Source organism: Benincasa hispida, chromosome 5, assembly GCF_027475165.1.
Source record: "Benincasa hispida cultivar pf3 chromosome 5, pf3_genome.v1.1, whole genome shotgun sequence".
Lineage (NCBI taxonomy): Eukaryota > Viridiplantae > Streptophyta > Magnoliopsida > Cucurbitales > Cucurbitaceae > Benincasa > Benincasa hispida.
In genome coordinates this window covers 10,134,905-10,155,648 of record NC_143482.1, presented here as the reverse complement: position 1 = coordinate 10,155,648, position 20,744 = coordinate 10,134,905, and positions in this window count along the sequence as shown.

Sequence of the window (20,744 nt, the reverse complement as noted above, 5' to 3'; positions counted from 1 at the left end):
TCCCCTGTTCACCTTGCTATTAACCCATGCAAACATTTTCTGAATAGAGCAATCGAGGTATAATCGATACGAAGCTGAGCATGGATCTCACAGTATGGACTCTTAGGAATATGAGAGCTAAGAATAATATATCGTAAAGGTTATTAATCTCCCACTGAAATTTTTTATATGTTTTTGGTAAAAATTTGCTTAGGTTTATTCCAGCTAATTAAACAACTTAAGTCCAAGTGATCTTTCAAACAGAACTTTTATATTTGGATTTAACCTACGATATCTAGGTGATAAACTAGTTTTAAAACCTCACATTGCTCACGCATGCTCATAAAACCAGGTTGACAACTATCACACCCTCTCCCAGATTACCCTCTCAAAACTAGAAGGGGATATGACCATGGTAGTTACTAGTCCTACTGCCAGTACCCACCGCCTTAGCCATCTAATCTAAAAGCCAACTTGTCAAACATTAATAATGTATGAATAAGATATACCTCCTTAAGGTTCTACAAAATATTATATAACACATGCATGCAACCATGATATAACATCTAAGAGATGAAACGTTCACAGATGGCCCAAACAACTCTAATAGAGCCCTAGTCCCTCTCAAAACATGTGTACATAGACAGATCAATAACCTAAATCTTCTTAATAAGCCGAGTCTTTTAGTGGCAAGCAGCAGCAGGATAAACCCTGAGGAATCTGACCGCTACCTGAGAAGGGAAAACAAAGAAATTCCGTGAGCTAAAAGCCCAGTAAGTGACTATAGAATCGTAAAGCACAAGCACAGCATCACTATAAACATGTAAATATACCAATGAGTAAACTCAAGAAATTGTCTCGAAATGTAGCTTTAAACCACTCAGACATCATTAAACATTATTATTCCCTAGTTGAGAATGAGCCTAAACGCTCTAGCTCCCAAACGTTTATTACCGGCCAAAAGACCCATACTTCGGTCTCTCATTCATAACTGCCTACGTGCACGTAGTCATACTAAGTACCATCATATCTTAGATACTTCTGCTCAGATACCTTCTCAAATTTGTCCTTCAGTATCGAGCTATTAAGATACCTTCTCAAATTTGTCCTTTAGTATCGAGCTATTAAGATACCTTCTCATATGTCCTTCGGTATCAAATTGGCCAGATACCTTCTCAAATGTCCTTCGGTATCAAATTGGCCAGGTATCTTCTCAAATGTCCTTCGGTACCAAATTGGTTAGATACCTTCTCAAACGTCCTTCGGTATCACATGTGTATTTTGTAACATCAAATTAAGTTCCTCTGCCTAGTATTTACGCAAGAACTGTTCCATTGCCACTCATTAACATAAGAACTCATTCTCTCATAGCCTTCCTTTAGGAAGCATATATCAAAATCAGAAACATAGATTTTGTAATGGTTACACGACATACCTTGGCCTGTGTTACACACATACAAGCCGGGAAACATGTGTTAAGTTATTCTCTAACCATTTATTGCTTGAGGAAGTATAAATTCATCATTAATGTCACTGTACATTACTTGATCATATATGCATGAGTATTGGAAACCTTAAGTTTATTTAGTCACTCACAGTTCGTCAGGCTCTTAATGATTTATATGTTTCCCCCAGCTCTTCTTGGCCTAAAAAGATATAATTTCCGGTTAAACTACTTACAACTCTTAGTAAAATACCTCAATTAATTCATTTATTAAAGGAACTTTCATCAACACAGACAGCTTTACTAGCAAGATTCTCATCCCTATATCTCACTATAACTCCCACTGTGAACTGGTTGTTTGTTCATCCCAAGCAGTTGTCTTCTTATGCACCGATTCTCTGTTATAAATTTTAAAATTCATAACTCAAAATCCAGAGCTCTTCTCAAAATACTTCCTTCTACAAACTTGCTTATAATTGACTTTCTTACCTTAAAATTTTAGCTAAAAATTCCATGTAGTTTGGCCTGGAGCTTTCAATCTTCACCTCGGGCCCTGATTAATTCGAGGTTCTGCCTCTTTTGCAAATTCTCTACTTTTGTTCTTCTCCTCTTGCAATCTTTCTTCGGCAGGACAACCTTGAAAACTAGATTCTCCTAGCTTTCAAATGGCATCAAATTTGCTAAATTTTCTCTTGTCAATATCTGAAACCATACTTTTGGAGTTTCACTTCCTTTTTAATCTTTCTGCCACTTCCTGAGTTCAAAGAGTAGATTGCCATGTCACCCAACACTTAGTGCCTCCATAATCCCTATACATAAACATGAATTTCTACTTAATAAATATGTATTATAACATTCTTTTGGCTAAACATGTTTATCTAGGGAACCTAAGATAGGGGTTTACAATCATCTCCCCCTTAAAAGAAATTTCGTCCTCGAAATTTACCTGATATGTCATTTGAAAAGTTGAGGATATCTCTTCCTCGTTTTCTCTTCAGGTTCCCACGTAACTTCCTCGATTCTATGATTATGCCATAGCACCTTCACCAAAGGAATTGTCTTATTTCTGAGTATCAGGTCTTTCCTGTCCAAGATCTCGATGGCCTCTTCTTCGTAAGATAAATCTTCTTTGAGCTGTACCGGTTGTGTTGCTAGTATGTGCATAGGATCATGCACGTATTTCTTAGCATTGACACATGTAATACGTCATGAATACGAGCTAGCTCCACCAGCAACTGTAACCTACAAGCTGCTGGACCAACCCGTTCCACAATTTCATATGGTTCGATATAACGTGGACTTAACTTCCCTTTTCTCCCAAACTGGAGAATTCCTTTCCATGGGGACAGCTGAAGAAATACCCATTCTCTGACTTCAAATTCTAGTTCTCTTCTTCACTTGTCAACGTAGTTCTTTTGTCTATCGTGGGCCGCCTTAAGATTATCCCTGATAAGTTTCACATTCTCTGTTGTTTGTTGAACTAATTCTGGACCCAATAATTGTCGTTCTTCGACTTCATTCCAATATACTGGGGTCCTGCAAGGTCGGCCGTACAATGCTTCATAGGGAGCCATTCCGATACTAGAATGGTAGCTATTGTTGTAGGCAAATTCAATCAACGGTAGGTGATATCCCAACTTCCTTTGAATTTTAGTACACAAGCTCTTAACATATCTTCTAGTGTCTGTATAGTTCTTTCCGACTGTCCATCTGTTTGCGGATGAAAAGCCATACTGAAATGCAATTTAGTGCCCATAGCCTTCTGTAAACTAGGCAAAATTTTGAAGTGAACCTCGAGTCCTGATCCGACACTATCGACACTGGGGCTCCATATTGACTGATTATCCTATCCACATAAATCTTAGCTAGACGATCTAATGTAAAAGTAACTTTTACTGGTATGAACTTGGCCGTTTTAGTTAGTCTATCGGCTATTACCCAAATGCCATCAAATTCTGAGGGTGTCTTGGGCAATCCAAATAGAAAGTCCATTGTCACATGCTCCCACTTTCACTCAGGCACTGGAAGTGGATTGAGTAATCCTGCTGGTCTTTGTCTCTCAGGTTTTACTTGCTGACAGATTATACATCGATCCACATATTTTGCTATGTCTCTCTTCATCCCAGGCCACCAATAAGATTTCTTCAAAGTTCTATACATCTTGGTGCTATCTGAATGTATAGCATAAGCGGAACTGTGTGCTTCCTCAAGAATGGCTTCCTTAAGCTGTAGCTTGTTAGGCACATACATTCTCCCCTCCTTTTCTAGCACATTGTCTGCTCCTAGTTGGAACTCAACCCTGATACCCTTACTTACATCATCAGCAATCTTCTGAAGATCAGGGTCTTTCAACTGATCCCGCTTAAGGTTTTCTACCAAGGTAGGCCTTATCTGAAAAGTAGCTATCATTCCTCCTGACGATTCCACTGATAAGCCGGTTCTGGAATTCCTAAACTCTTGCAATAGCTTCCCTCTTATTGAACCAATAATGGCCTTAGGTCCCGAGGATTTCCTACTTAGTGCATTTGCCACAACATTAGCTTTACCAAGGTGGTACTCGATGGAACAGTCGTAATCTTTAATCAATTCAATCCATCTTCGTTGTCTGAGATTTAACTCATTTTGATCAAAGATATATTTTAAGCTTTTGTGATCTGTAAATATCCTGCAGCGCTCTCCAAAAAGGTAATGTCTCCACAACTTCAAAGCCAAAACAACTGCTGCCAACTCTAGATCATGCATGGGATTAATGCCTTTGTGTTTCTTAAGTTGACGAAAGGCATATGCAATCACCTTCCCATCCTGCATCAACACACATCCCAATCCTTATCGGGATGCGTCGCAATAAATCTTAAATTCCTTACCTGCAATAGGCAAGGTAAGCACTGGTGCTGATACTAGTCTCCGCTTCAGCTCCTAGAAACTATGTTCACACTCCAACGACCATTCAAACCTCATACCTTTCTTGTTCAGGTTCGTCAACGGAATGGCTATCTTAGAGAAACCCTCCACAAACCTCTGATAATAACCTGCCAACCCTAGGAAACTGCGTATTTCTGAAACGGTCGTGGGTCGTTCCCAATTAACTATTGCTTTCGTCTTCTGGGTATCTACACTAATGCCCTCTATTGAAACAACATGCCCAAGAAATACTACCCGATCTAACCAAAAATCGCATTTACTGAATTTAGCATATAACTGCCTTTCTTGCAACGTCTGCAATACTATCCTCAGATGGGTAATATGATCCTCCCTACTACCAGAATACACCAGTATATCATCAATGAATACTATCATGAACTGGTCCAAGTAGGGATGAAATGTCCTATTCGTGAGATCCATGAATACCCAGGGGCATTTGTCAATACGAATGGCATTACTAAGAATTCATAATGTCTATATCTCGTTCTAAATGCAGTTTTAAGAATATCGGCTTCCCTCATTTTCAGTTAATGATAACCCGATCTTAGGTCTATCTTTGAAAATATCGTGGCTTCTCTTAGCTGATTAAACAAATCATCAATGCATGGTAACAGATATTTATTCTTAATCGTTACCTTATTCAGCTGTCTATAGTCGATACACAGTCTAAGTGTACTGTCTTTCTTCCTCACAAACAATATCGGAGCTCCCCATTGCGATACACTAGGTCGAATGTATCCCGTGTCAATTAACTCTTGCAGCTGAACCTTTAATTCTTTCAACTTAGTCGGCGCCATTCTATACGGTGCTCGCGATATAGGAGTTGTTCCTAGAACTAAGTCAATAGTAAACTCCACCTCCCTATCGGGTGGTAACCCCGATAGTTCTTCAGGGAATATATCCCAAAACTCATTTACCACTGGGACATATTCTAGGTTCAGCTTTTTCCTTTGAACAACCACTACATGAGCAAAATAGGCTTTACATCCCTTACTCAACAACTTCCGAGCTCTCACTGTCGATATCAAATTTCCCACGACTAATCGTTTGCTTCTTATCAGCATTGCATCCTGGCCATTTGATTTTCTGAGCACTACCTTCTTCTTGTAACAATCTACTGAAGCATGATACCTACTTAGAAAATCCATCCCCAGGATAGCATCAAACTCCAACAGTTCTAAGGGAAGTAAATCAGCATAGAAGTTCTGACCATTGATCAGTACCTCACAATGATTATAGCATCTATCTACTACTATCACATCCCTCAAAGGGGTAGAGATAAATAATTCTTCAGGCATAAGTTCAACCAACCTATCTATACCAGATGCATACATGCTAGACATAAATGAATGTGTGGCACCAGGGTCAAATAAAACATAAGCAGACTGTCCATATAATATGACATTACCAGTCACAACATTTGAAGACTCCGCTGCCTCCTGATGTGTCACGACGTACACTCGCCCCTGCTGCTGGGGTCGACCTACGACATTCTTCTGCTTGGCACCACTTGATCATTCGCCTTGATTTCTAGCACTCGTTGGTTGGTTAATTGTCTGGGAAGTCGACTATTGTGCTGTTGGGACGTCCCTATTCATTCGGGGACAGTCCCTCTTGAAATGCCCTGTTTGTCCACATTGGACACATGCACCTCTGCCACTATAGCATGCCCAGAAATACTTGTTGCCACAAATAGGGCATGTCGGTCTCTTGTCTGTGTTGGGTACCGACTCACCAGCTCGTGGCATCTCTAATCGTCTAATTGCACTGGCCGAGGGTCTCGTTTTTCTTTTCTTGGATCTCTGCCAACTAGTTCCCCTGAATTGACTTCCACTAGTCTGAGTCGCAACTGGAGGTTGGGATCCCCTGTCTCTAGGCCTTACCACTGCCTCTTGGCAACTGCTCATCATCTGCCAAACTCCGCTCGATTCGTGTTGTTGTTTCTACTAACTGGTTAAAATCTAGCCAATTAGCCGTAAATGTCACCGGAGTTCTAATTTCCTTCCTCAAACCTTGTTCAAACTTCTTGCATCTATCTCTTTCCTCAGCAATAATCGGCAGGGCATACTATGATAACTCTGTAAACTTCTGTTATATTCTGCCACTGACATCATTCCCTGTGTTAATCTGAGGAACTCATTCCTTTTTGCATCCCGGAATGAGCTGGGATAATACTTATCTTCAAAGGCCTTCCTGAATTCAGGCCATAACATCGCATTTGTGCTGGCTCGTCTAGCGGATATCACTTTCCACCACTTCTCTGATCCTTTCTATAGTCGAAAGGTGGCTAATCCTACTTTCCTATCCTCTGGACAACTCATAACATGGAAACATTTTTCAACTACATCCAGCCATAACTCAGCTTCAGCCGGATCTATTGTACCTTCAAATGTCACAGCCCCTAGGGCTTTAAACCTCTCAATACCATATTTCTTCTCTGGGTCTGCTCGTGCAAAGCCCATGCTAGCTGCTAATCTCTACATTATCCTGTCAAAAACTACATCTTCAAGCTGAGAATCTGCCCTTGCCTGGGGGGTACTAGACTCTCCCTCAGACATCATTTCCTGATCCACTGGATCATTCACCATTTTTTTGCCACCCGGTGGATTCTCTCCAACTCCGGGCCCCTATTGGTAGGGTTAGTATTCCTGCCACATGTCTGCTTACTCAGCCTGCCACGTTGCCTCAGCATTTCACCTAATACCATGTACACATGTTACGGACTCACACTTAGAGACTTAGACTTATGCATGAACTTTCCCTCTCATTCCTAAAATCTTATACTCTGATACCAATTTGTCACACCCTCTCGCAGATTACCCTCTCAAAACTAGAAGAGGATATGACCATGGTAGTTACTAGCCCTACTGCCAGTACCCACTGCCTTAGCCCTCTAATCTAAAAGCCAACTTGTCAAACGTTTTTAATGTATGAATAAGATATACCTTCTTAAGGTTCTATAAAATATTATATAACACATACATGCAACCATGATATAACATCTAAGAGATGAAACGTTCACATATGGCCCAAACAACTCTAATAGAGCCCTAGTCCCTCTCAAAATATGTGTACATAGACAGATCAATAACCTAAATCTTCTTAATAAGTCGAGTCTTTTAGTGGCAAGCAACAGCAAGATCAACCCTGAGGAATCTGACCCCTATCTAGGAAGGGAAAACACAGAAAATCAGTGAGCTAAAAGCCCAGTGAGTGACTATAGAATCGTAAAGCAACAAGCACAACATCCCTATAAACATGTAAATATACCAATGAGTAAACTCAAGAAATTGTCTCGAAATGTAGCTTTAAACCACTAAGACATCATTAAACATTATTATTCCCTAGTTTAGAATGAGCCTAAATGCTCTAGCTCCCAAATGTTTATTACCAGCCAAGAGACCCATACTTCGGTCTCTCATTCATAACTGCCTACGTGCACATGGCCATACTAAGTACCATCATATCTTAGGTACTTTTGCTCAGATACTTTCTCAAATTTGTCCTTCAGTATCGAGCTACTAAGATACCTTCTCATATGTCCTTCAGTATCAAATTGGCCAGATACCTTCTCAAATGTCCTTCAGTATCAAATTGGCCAATTACCTTCTCAAATGTCCTTTTGTACCAAATTGGTTAGATACCTTCTCAAACGTCCTTCGGTATCACATGTGTATTTTGTAACATCAAATTAAGTTCCTCTACCTAGTATTTACACAAGAACTGTTCCATTGCCACTCATTTACATAAGAACTCATTCTCTCATAGCCTTCCTTTAGGAAGCATATATCAAAATCAGAAACATAGCTTTTGTAATGGTTACAAGACATACCTTGGCCTGTGTTACACACCTACAAGCCGGGAAACATGCGTTAATTTATTCTCTAACCATTTTTTGCTTGAGGAAGTATAAACTCATCATTAATGTCACTGTACTTTACTTGATCATGTATGCATGAGTATTGGAAACCTTAAGTTTATTTAGTCACTCACAGTTCGTCAAGCTCTTAATGGTTTATACGCTTCCCCCAGTTCTTCTTCGCTTGAAAAGATATAATTCCCGATTAAACTACTTAGAATTCTTAGTAAAATACCTCAATTAATTCATTTATTAAAGGAACTTTCATCAACACAGATAGCTTTACTAGTGAAATCCCCCTGAGCAAGGTCAGCGAGATCTTCTAGAGCGATACCAGCGAGATCCTCTAGAGCGATACCAATGAGATCCTCTAGAGTGATACCGGCGAGATCCTTTAGAGCGATACTAGGGAGATCCTCTAGAGCGATACCAGCGAGATCCTCTAGAGTGATACCAGCGATATCCCTTAGAGTGATACTAGGAAGATCCTCTAGAGTGATACTAGTGAGATCCTCTAGAGTGATACTAGCAAGATCCTCATCCCTATATCTCGTTATAACTCTCACGGTGAACTGGTTGTTTGTTTATCCCAAGCAGTCTGCTTATGCATCGATTCCCTATTATAAATTTTAAAATTCATAACTCAAAATCCAGAGCTCTTCTCAAGAGACTTTCTTCTACAAACTTGCTTAGAATTGAGTTACCTTTCTTACCTTAAAATTTTGACTAAAAATTCCTTGTAGTTTGGCCTAGAGCTTCCAATCTTTACCTCAGGCCCTGATTAATCTGAGGTTCTACCTCTTTTGCAAATTATCCACTTTTCTTCTTCTCCTCTTGCAATCTTTCTCCAGCAGGACAACCTTGAAAACTAGATTCTCCCAGCTTTCAAATGGCACCAAATTCGCTAAATTTTCTCTTGTCAATTGTCGAAACCATGCTTTTGGAATTTAACTTTCTTTTTAATCTTCCTGTCGCTTCCTGAGTTCAAAGAGTAGATTGCCACGTCACCCCACACTTAGTGCCTCCAGCCAGACTAATGATTGAGTTTCTTCATTTAATATATTTTCCTTCCCTTCCTTCATAATCTCTATAAACAAACATGAATTTCTACTTAATAAATATGTATTATAACATTTCTTTGGCTAAACATGCTTATCTAGGGAACCTAAGTTAGGGGTTTACAACAACGCTCAATTATTTGGCTATAATCCCCAGATAGGAGGTGTTCCGTAAACCATGAACTTAAATACCTCTAGCCTTAGACAAGATTCTAGATCAGTTGAGTTTGTAATCAAATTTTACAAGATAACGACCTATTTTAACTATTAAAACAAGTTGTTATTAGTTAACCTACGTGAGCATGTATCTTATCTTTGTCATGGATTTTAAATGTTTAATCCAGTTTTTATAACAATTATAAAACAATAGATATGTTGAACATCCATAACAGTCATCAAACATTTCATATTTAATATAACAAATTATATTAAAACATGAAACACTAAACATGCATATTATATATTATAAATATTTATAACATACTTTCAATGCATGCAACACTTTCCTATGGTGGGATTTTAAATCTACATGGCATACTATATGCACATACCAGATTTAATTTAATTATAACATACATCACATGCATAAATAATTAAACATGCACTAATATGGACCAGTTTTGGCATCCTATGCAAGCAAACAAGCTAATTATTACAAAAATAATCCAAAAAATGCCTTCAAAACACTTCTTGGCCATTTGAACCGACCCGAACCGCCCAAATCAGACTTCTAAAGCTCCAAAAGGTGCTGAATTTGACCAATAATGGTTGAACCGGACCTCCAACGAGTCGAACCAAATTTCTCCGAGTTGGCTTCATCGTGTACGCACCTTTTCTGGGCTTCAGGATGAACAGCGTCGCAATGCTTTAAGCACAACGTCACGAGGCTGCGAAGGTAGTAGTTGAATTTCAGAATTTTGCAGCTAACCTTGCTTGCTTGCTTCTTCAAATACAACCTAATTGCAACTACTTTAACAAATTTACAGACCCTTAAATACACATTAAGGCCCATCAACCAATAGTCAATTACAACAATTACAACATAATTAAAGAAGAATCTAATGCCAAAACTGGAAAAACACCATATCAGCAACCATTTCATGCAACTTATGAAATTCATTTACCAAACTCAAATTAATGTTAATTGAGTGCTTAAATCATGCTCTGATACCAATTGATAGGGTTGGCATGCAATTAGTGGAAGCAACCAGGATCATTAAGCAATCTAATTAAGTTAATTTGAGTAATCAAGCATGCAATTCATTAGGGTTTTAAAAAAACATACTTTTGAAGAAGCCTATTTTAGAAAGATCGTGTGTGATCGAAATTGAAGATTCAAAATAAGTTTTCTTGCCAAGACATAACTGACAAGTAAAAACAATAATAATCTCAAGGTAATAAATTTCTATCTTCCCCAACCATGCACCAAACCAAGACATAAATGAGGGCCATGTCACATAGACATATGCCATGGGTCTTGCTCCTCCGAAGGCCCACAAATCTCCTTTGATTAATTGTTATGCTTCAATTTTACATAGGCTCAAAGAGGCTCTGAGGGCTTCAAACTTTTTTACATCAAGGGCCTTAGTGAAAATATCTGCTATTTGATTGTCAATTCGAACATGTTCTAGAACAATCTACTTGCTTTCAACTAAGTCTTTGATAAAATGATGTCGAATGTCCATGTGTTTAGTTTTGTTGTGCTAGATTGGATTCTGTGATATATTGATTGTGCTCAATTTATCATAGTAAAATGTCATAGCATTTTGCGAGACATTATATTCACTCAACATCTGTTTCATCCATAAAAGTTGGGTGCAACTGCTACCAGCTGCTATGTATTTAGCCTCTGTAGTATAAAGAGATACACAATCCTGCTTTTTGCTAAACTAGGACACTAAGTTGTTCCTGAGAAAGAAACAATCTCCAGAAGTACTTTTGCGATCTTCTAAACTCCCAATCCAATTTGCATCACAATATCCAACAAGAGAATTGTTAGTATCAAAAGTATACAAGATTCTATTGGGTTTCATGTTTTAAAACTCGTGGTTTGTAAATAATAAACTTATTTTGTTAATCAATAAAGATGTTATTTATGTTTGATGCAATAAAGTAGTTATTGAATATATGATTTGCTCATTTCTTTTTAGAAATAAATCCAATAAACTAAAGATCCATGGCTAATACATGAATACTTGAACTTTATGTGGAGACATAAAAGTGGATCAAGTTCGAGTAGGTAGCCAAAATGGTCTATAATATACGGCTAAGGTTGGATACCTTATTCTGGGGACACTATTGGATGCGGTCCACTTTGTAGATGTTACAAATGTTGTAAAGTTCTACAAACAAAGTGATCTTGATTCGTTGATGTGGAGACATGAAGAGTGGGTGTGTCCTATGTAAAGAGTTTGCATAAGATCGGACCAAAAAATAAATCACTCTTACTTTATAACGGTGTTTACTGTTTAAGACTGACTATTTCAAAGCGATGACCTAGGTAACTTAACCTTAATCCTGAGCTAACTATGAACTCCTGTTTATTTGAGATTATCCTAAGATTTGCATGGGTGAGAGTTAGCTCAACAGCGCCGGCTTAATAAGCCTCTCATTTCAAGGGTAAGACCGAGTAGATAGCTGAAGATATAGGGTGCAAGATGGAATTCACTCCTACCTACTTTTAGGGATAGTAGAGAGGTTGTTCTCTTAAGTACTGACTCTGGGTCTTGAACAAGAGACCTCACCCTCTCATTGGCCGAAGAGGGATTCGGTTTGATTATTGGATCTCAAACCAATTTTTCATTAGAGGATCAGTGGGACTTCAGGAACAAGAGGTAATCTCGGGGGTAAAACAACTATTGACCCAACCATTATTATGAACAATCTGTGAAGGATTAACTTATTAATTATGGCTATATAGAGTGGACACAATATATCTACAGTGAGGGGAGTGCAACTACTGGGATTTAGTGCAGTGACCCGATAGTTAACGAAAGAGGGTTAATTAATTCAGTTTAAATAGTTTAGCCAATTAATCTCGGATCGTTGGAGCCCATGATTTGTAGGTCCATTAGGTCCCCCTACTAGCTCACAAATGGAATAAACCTTAGAATAACGTGATGAATGAATTTGAAACATTCAAATTCAAATTAAGAGCATTAGTAATTTTATGTGATATAATTACACGTTTAATTATAGAATTAAATGAAATTAGATAATCGAATAATATTTAAATATGATTTAAATATTAATTTCATGAATAAGGATTCATAGTAGTGGAATTGATGTTTAATTAATTTAATATTTGCTATTAATTTAATAGAATTAATTAAATTGCTTAATTAATTATTAATTTCATTTGAAAAAATAATTAATGAATTGTTTTTATAAAATTAATAATTTTTCAGTTTAATTAAAGAATTAAAATTGAAAATTTGGTTTTAGTTTTGAAAAGTTTTTTCAAAATTAAAAAGAAAATTTGGAATTTGGAAAACCCACAAAAGTGGGATTTTCCCACTCAAAACTTGAAGCACCTCACTCACATTTCCACTCTCAATCCATGCAACTCAATGTAGGAGCTGTTAATTTTGTGTGTAATCTGATTGCATGAAGTGCTAATACAAAATTTAACTCCTAATGATGAAAAATGATGATGAAAAAACCTCAGATTTTGTTGAAATCTAGAGCTTGAAGAAGAGTTCTTCAAGGTTGCAGAAAAACCAGACCTTCTCCTCAAAATTCCCTTGATCCAATTTATTTTGGGTCCCATAACTCAACCTAAAGTTCTTAGAGGATAGTAAGGAAGATCTTGTGGTGGTTCACAACTAGTAGAGGAGAAGATTGCAGCTGATTTTAAAGTTTCAAGAAGATTTTCAAAGCTATTTTTGAAACCCTCTTCATATTATATAAGAATACTTGATTTAAAGCTAAAATTGATGAATTAGAGTGCTTAATGATTTTGTTTTCTTCCACTGTTAGCTTGCTAAAAACCAATAGATTCCATACTCACTTGTACCATCAATGTATTTGCAATTCACTTGGCACTTAGCAAGTGATTGTTTTTGGGCATGCTCTGGTATCTAACATAAACACTCACAACAAAAGCTATATCGAGTCTACTTGTTGTAAGGTACAAGAGACTTTCAATCATGTTCTTGTTGGGGTGTATGTCCTAAAGCCTTGTAGTTTTAAATTAGTTAAATCAATGGTTGATTAATTTTATATTACTTGTGCAATAATTCATTAACTTAAGATTCAAGGTTATTTGATGTAATTTAAACATGTATGTGGAGATATACAAGTGGATCATGTTTAAATGATAACCTAAATGGTTTGTAGTATATGGATAAAGTTGGGTGTCTTATATTGGTAACACTACTGTACGACCCGTTTTGTAATTGTTACAATTGTTGTAAAGTACTACAAATGATCTGATCCTAATCATTCTTGTAGAGACATGTGAGTGGGGTATGTTATATAAAAGAGTTTGTATAAATATCGAACCACGAAATGTTAAGTCTCTCTTTATAACGTTATTGCTATAAGAGACTTACATTTCACCAGGATGACCATAGGTGACTTGACCTTAATCCTGGATGAGTTGTGAACTCCTGCCTATGAGGGTAATCCTTTGATTTGTATGGATGAGAGTGGCCAGATTCGTCGACTCAAAAAGCCTACCATTTTGAGGATTCGTCTGATTGGGTAGCTGGGAACACAACTACCCAAGAAGGTATTCCCTCATTCTCTATAGTTAGGGTAAGAAGATAAATTGCTCCCTTAAGGATTGATTTTGGGGCTTGAACAATGAGGTGTCCCACCCTCTCCTGGCTCGAGAGAGATTCGGTCATAGTTGGACTATGACTAATTGTTCATTAGAGGGATCAGTGGTACTTAAGAAGTTAGATGTAACTATAAGGATAAAACAGTAATTTGACCCAGCTACACTTATGAAAAATTTTTGAAGGTCAACACACTGTTGAATTTGTCTTATAATCACCAATGAAAACAGAAATAAATATATAATGCAAGATTTAGCTATCAGAATTAATTGGAGAGACCGTCAGTATACTGAATGTTGATTAATTTGATTAAAAGAGTTTAATCAATTAATCTCGTATCATTGAAGCTTCAATCTATAGGTTCATAAGGTCCCTCATTAGTTCAATGAGGACTAATGGGAATCAAATTAATTTTGGTGCGATTTGAATTGACTAATTAAAGGGACTTAATTGTATAAGATACAATTAATTTAATGTATATTGATGCATTATATAATATAATGTATGTTGGTACATTTTTATGAGAGAAATAAATATTTGAATATGATTCAAATATTAATTATATGAATGATTCATATAAAAACTATATGTTAAAATTTAGTGTGAATATGGTTCATATTAAATTTATATAGTATTATGAGAGAAGTAAATGTTTGAATATGATTCAAATATTAATTATATGAATATGATTCATATAAAAACTATAGTTAAAATTTAATGTGAATATAATTCATATTAAATTTATGAGAGAAATAAATATTTGAATATGATTCAAATTTTAATTATGTGAATATTATTCATATAGATACTCTATGTTAAAATTAACAAGAAGTTGATTCATATTAAATTTATATAGTTTAATGAGAGGAGTTGTTATTTGAATGTGATTCAAATATTAAATTATATGAATATGATTTACGTCAAACTATAGGTTATATGATATGTGATATAATATCAACTATAGGTTATATGTCATATGTGATATAACATATAGTTTAATATTCATGTATATTAAGTTAGTTAATATATATATATATATATATATTTATTTAAATTTAAATTTTGAATTTGTATTTTGAATTAAAAAAATAGGGAAAGGAGTTATAACTCTCTCAAACCCTCAAATCTCTCAATTTTTACGTAAAGAAAGGAGAGAGAGAAAAGAGGTTCTCTGATCATCATTTCCTTCCTCCCTCTCCTTCTCTCTATTTTTCTGTAGAATTTTTTCTTGGAAAAATCTCTCATACTCCTCCCTAAGTCGAGATTGAGTGCAAGCTCACACCTCTACACGATTATCGTCCCTGGGAATAATGGGAAAGATCTCGGTGGTGTCCGATTGCGGTGTCGTGGGATCAGGAGAAGACAACGTGAATTGGAGAGGAACGCGAAGAATTGGTCTTCAAAGGTATGTGATATCCTAACCCTTCTTCTTCTTCTTGTATAGTAGAAAACAAGTTTAATTAGTTTGTTTATCTTATGTTTCCATTCTCTGATTATTTTTCTGTAAAATTAAAATTGGGACACAATTTCTTCCGCTACAAGGAATTTCAATCCCTTCAATTGGGTATTAGAGTGCGGTTGTTTAAGTCCCAATTTTTTATTTTCGAACTTTAATTCAGATTTTTGTGGGTGCATATTACATTTTGAATGTATTGGTTTTGCATATTGGATGGTTTCAATATTGGCCTAGAATTTACTGCTTTAAAGGTGTTTAAAGTTGTAATTGCCCGGTGTTTTGGGTATTTAACTTAATGTAATTGAGTCTTTAATTGTTCGTGTTGTTCATGATAGAGTTCTGACTTTGAATCGGTGAAATTTTGGAGCAAGAACAAAACAAATCAGATGAACGAGCAAAGTAGAGCAGGCTTTCTGCCTTACAGCGTCGCAACTCTTCAGCTACAGCATTGCACGCAACGTAGCCCAACGTTGTGGCAAACATAAGAGCCAACGTTGCAATGCTCTGGATGGTCAGTGTGCGAGTTAGAAAACCTCCAGATTGTGGATTCGAGCCTCCTCAACAATTTCTTTGCAATTTTTTTATTTTTAATTTGTAATAACTAAGTATTAATTGTATTTCTATTAATTAAATTAATATAAGTGTTATATTAATTTAATTAATGTTTAGGATGTCAATTTCGGTCCAATATAATTTATTTAATTATACATATGATGTATAATTTTAATTATTTCTATGTCATATTGTATGCCATATAGGATAAACATAAAGTCAGTTATATTATATAGTTTCATGATTAAGTTAAGCATGCTCATGCATCATATTTAATATAAGAGTTGTATTATATGATTGCATGCATAGTAACATGTCCATGCATCATACTTTATTATAAATGTTATATTAGTATGATGTATAATATAAGTGTTATATTATGTGATGTGTATGTTATTTATTTTCATTATTTGATAATATAAATGTATATTATATAATGAAAATGAAAATGCGTAAAGCATGACATTACCTTATAAATATAATTGTTATATTTTATGTTTGTCATTAAATGCACGACTTGGGTTTTAATTGTTTCGTTAAACTTTATAATAGTTATTAGTTAAATGAAATTAGAATTAAAATTTATAATCAAGAGTTGCATGTAAATACAGGTTAAAATTAATTCTAAATGTTTTAAAATTAATTTCACCTAGACCTATGTTAATATATTTCTAATAGGATTAGAAATATGATTAATCTTTTAATAACCTTTTAATAGGATTAAATTGGAGTAAATAAAAGATTAAATTTATAATATAATTGTCTATAATAGACCTGTTGGGTTTGATGCCCTAAATCTTGTAGGGTCCTATAGTTTGTAAATGTTATGTACAAACTCATTATTTATTTAATAAAATATATGATATTTTATTCCAATTTATGTTGCATTAATCACAAACCAATAAACTAAGCTCCATGGTTATCTCGTAACTTAAACATGTATATGGAGACATATGGATGGATTATGTTTTAAGTGATAACCTAAATGGTCTACAGTAAATGGATAAGGCTAGATACCTTATCCTGATGACACTACGAGTATGACTTACTTTGTAGATATTACAATTGTTATAAAGTGCTACAAGTGATTTGATCTTGATCATTCATGTGGAGACATGTGAACAGGGATATTCTATACAAAGGAGTTTATATAAGACCGGACCACGAAATGAGTAGTCTCATCATATAACACTGTTCTTAAGAGAGTCTTTCATTTCATCAGGATGACCATAGGTAACACGACCTAAATCTTGAGTGAGTTTTGAACTCTTGCCCATGAAGGTGATTCTTTCATTTGTATGGGTGAGAGTAGCTAGATCACTGACTCAACATGCCTACCATTTTGGGGATTTGTCTGATTGGGAAGTTGAGAATACAGCTACACAAGACGGAATTTACTCAATATTGGGGAAAGTAGATAAATTGCTCCCTTAAGGGCTGATTCCGGGGATTGAACATTGTAGCACCACACCCTCTGCTAGCCCAAGAGCGGTTAGTCATAGAGGGACTATGATTTATTTTTCATTAGAGGAATCAGTAGTACTTAAGAAATTAGATGTAACTATAGGGGGAAAACGGTAATTTGGTCGGTTGTACTTACGAGCAATTTGTGAAGGGTCGTCGTACTGTGGATTGGTTATATCCAATGTGAAGGATCTCCTAACAAAGAGTTCCATGAGCGCATTCGGATCGCTCAAATTTCAATGTGACCGAAATACACCATATACATTCAAACGTACAGTTATGCAAACAAACAGTAATTAACAACATGCTTTGAATAACAAATAATAAAGGATAAAGTTCTCATACCAGTTGAAAATGCTCTTCAAGCTATGAAACTCAACACAGCGGAAGACCTCTACCCGATCAACAAACGGCCAGCAGATGCGTCGGCTACAGCAGCACGATCAACCGCAATGGGGACGACACCACAAGAAAAGAGCCCTAGGGGAGTGAGAACCCAAAGCGTGGTCTTTGGTGAGTTTGATAGAGGTAGGAGGAAGAACTGATCGTGTAGACGATAAGCAAGTGGGAGAGAATAGGAAGCTATCATCTACACGATAATGTAGATTTTACTGAACGATCGTTTAGGAATATGATCATTTAGCAAACACGGAACACTATACGATCGTTTAAGAAAGCTATCTGATTGTTTAAAAACTAGTGTGCGATCGTTTAGGCACGAGGTATACGATCGTTTAGGTGCTGAGCGACTATCGTATAGCTCTCGACTTTAAGCGATCGTTTACATTTTCACACCAACATAAACCTTCCAATCTTTTTTCGTACTATTAAAATGAAAAAAAAAATCATTTTTATTCATTCGTTTCCCACTAACGCACGTCTGAGAGAGATTTTAGGTTAATTATCATATAATTAACCACTTAAATTATTAATAAATATAATCATATTATATTTTTACCCTGTAGTTTGATATCACATATCTACTATAGTAATTTCTCCTCTACTTGATACAAATCATATTTATATCTAATTTCTTCCAAAATAATGTATCTCATACATTTAGCCAATTATATCATATATAATTAACCAGTCCAATTATATCATATATAATCGAACTTCCTCTTGTCAATTTGAACATTTCAAATTAACCCAAACACTGATTCTCGACTTTATCCAAGCTACACAAGAGACCTAATGGACCTGTGGCTCGAAGCTCCAACGGTTCTGAATAGCTGACTAAACTCTTTAGCCACGAGATCCATCATCCATTAACTATTAAGCATTCCACTAAAGACCAACAGTTGAACTCTTCCTACCACAAATATATTTCTGTGTCGTTCGGATATAACCAATCATGAGTATGATGACCCTTCACATATGCTCGTAGGTACAGCTAGGCCAAATTACCGTTTTTCCCCTGTAGTTACTTCTCACTCCTTAAGTACTATTGATTCCTCTAATGAACAATACAACATAGTCCAACTATGTGTGAACACCTCTTAGGCCAAGAGAAGGTGTGTGGTGCCACATCATTCAAGTCTTGGAATCAGCCCTTAAGTGACTATCTATCTACGTACCCCTACCTCGGGGAAGGAGTGAATTCCATCTTGTGTAGTTGAGTTCCCAACTCCCAAATTAGACGAATCCCCAAAATGGTAGGTTTGAATCGAAAACCTGGCCACTCACACCCATACAAATCAAAGGACCGCCCTCAATGGTAGGAGTTCCTAACTCACTCAGGATTGAGGTCATGTTACCTATGATCATTCTAGTTAAGTGAAATCTCTGTCATGAATGGTGTTATATAACGAGACGTTAACACTTCGTGGTCATGTCTTATAAAAACTTTTTGTATAGGATGCCCCCGCTTGTATGTCCCCAACACGATTGATCAGAATTAGACCATCTGTGACAAGTCACAACACTTGTGACCATTCCACAAAGCGGGCCACATCCATAGCATTACCAGGTTAAGGTTTCCTTCTTATATTCATATACTACAGACCATTTTGGTTATCACTCAAGACATGATCCAATTGTATGTCACCACATACATACTTGAGTCACATATAGATAACCAGAGATTTTATGTTTATTGGTTTTTAGTAAAGCAAATAAAACATGCAACTGAGTAAATACCAAGATGTGAAGTAAAATATTATAATTATATAACACAAGCGTTTGTACAAACTATAGAACACAAGACTTTAGGGAACCAACCCCAACAATCTCCCACTTTTCTTAAAGCGAAGTGGGGTGTACAATAAACTAGAACAAAACAATAAACTAGGGCATAAAGTCCCAGTACAAGAAAATCTCCCACTTGCCCTAGTCCAGCCGCGAGCGATCCTGTAGACCCATGCTCCGTAGGTGACACTCAAACACTGTAGTCGTGAGAGTCTTCGTAAACGAGTCAGCAACATTATGCTTCGAAGCGATCTTCATGACGATCACGTCCCTTCAATGAACTATCTCGCGGATCAGATGATACTTCCGCTCTATGTGTTTGTCGCGCCTGCGACTCCTCGGCTCCTTAGAGTTTACCACTGCCCCACTATTATCACAATATAGGGTAATGGCCTAGACAAATCTGGAAAATCCTTCCAGTTCTGCCAAGAACTTCCTAGACGGCCTCCTTAGCAGCTTCACAAGCTGCTACGTACTCCGCCTCCATAGTGGAATCGGCGATGCACCCCTGCTTAGTGCTTCGCCACACTACAGCTCCTCTGTTAAGAGTAAAGATTGACCTTGATGTAGACTTGCGAGAGTTTTTATCAGTCAGAAAGTCAGAATCCTTGTATCTGGTAAAGAACAAATCCCTAGAACCATACACGAGCATGTAGTCCCTCATTTTTCGAAGATACTTGAGGATGTTCTTCACTACGGTCTAGTGACCCTGGCCTGGGTTAGACTGATACCTACTGATTATTCCCACAGTATAGCAGATGTCTGGATGAGTACAGAGTATTGCGTACATCAAACGACCAACGTCTTGGACCTGTCTCATCTTCTAAACCTCTTGAGGCGTCTTAGGACACATGTCCTTAGACAAAGTGACTCCATGTCTGAACGACAATACGCCCCTCTTGGAGTCCTGCATCGAGTACTTGAGTAACATATTGTCAATGTACGATGCCTAAGACAGTGCTAGCACTTTGTTCTTACGATCCCGAAAGATCTGTATATCTAGAACAAACTAAGCCTCTCCCAAATCTTTCATTTGGAATTG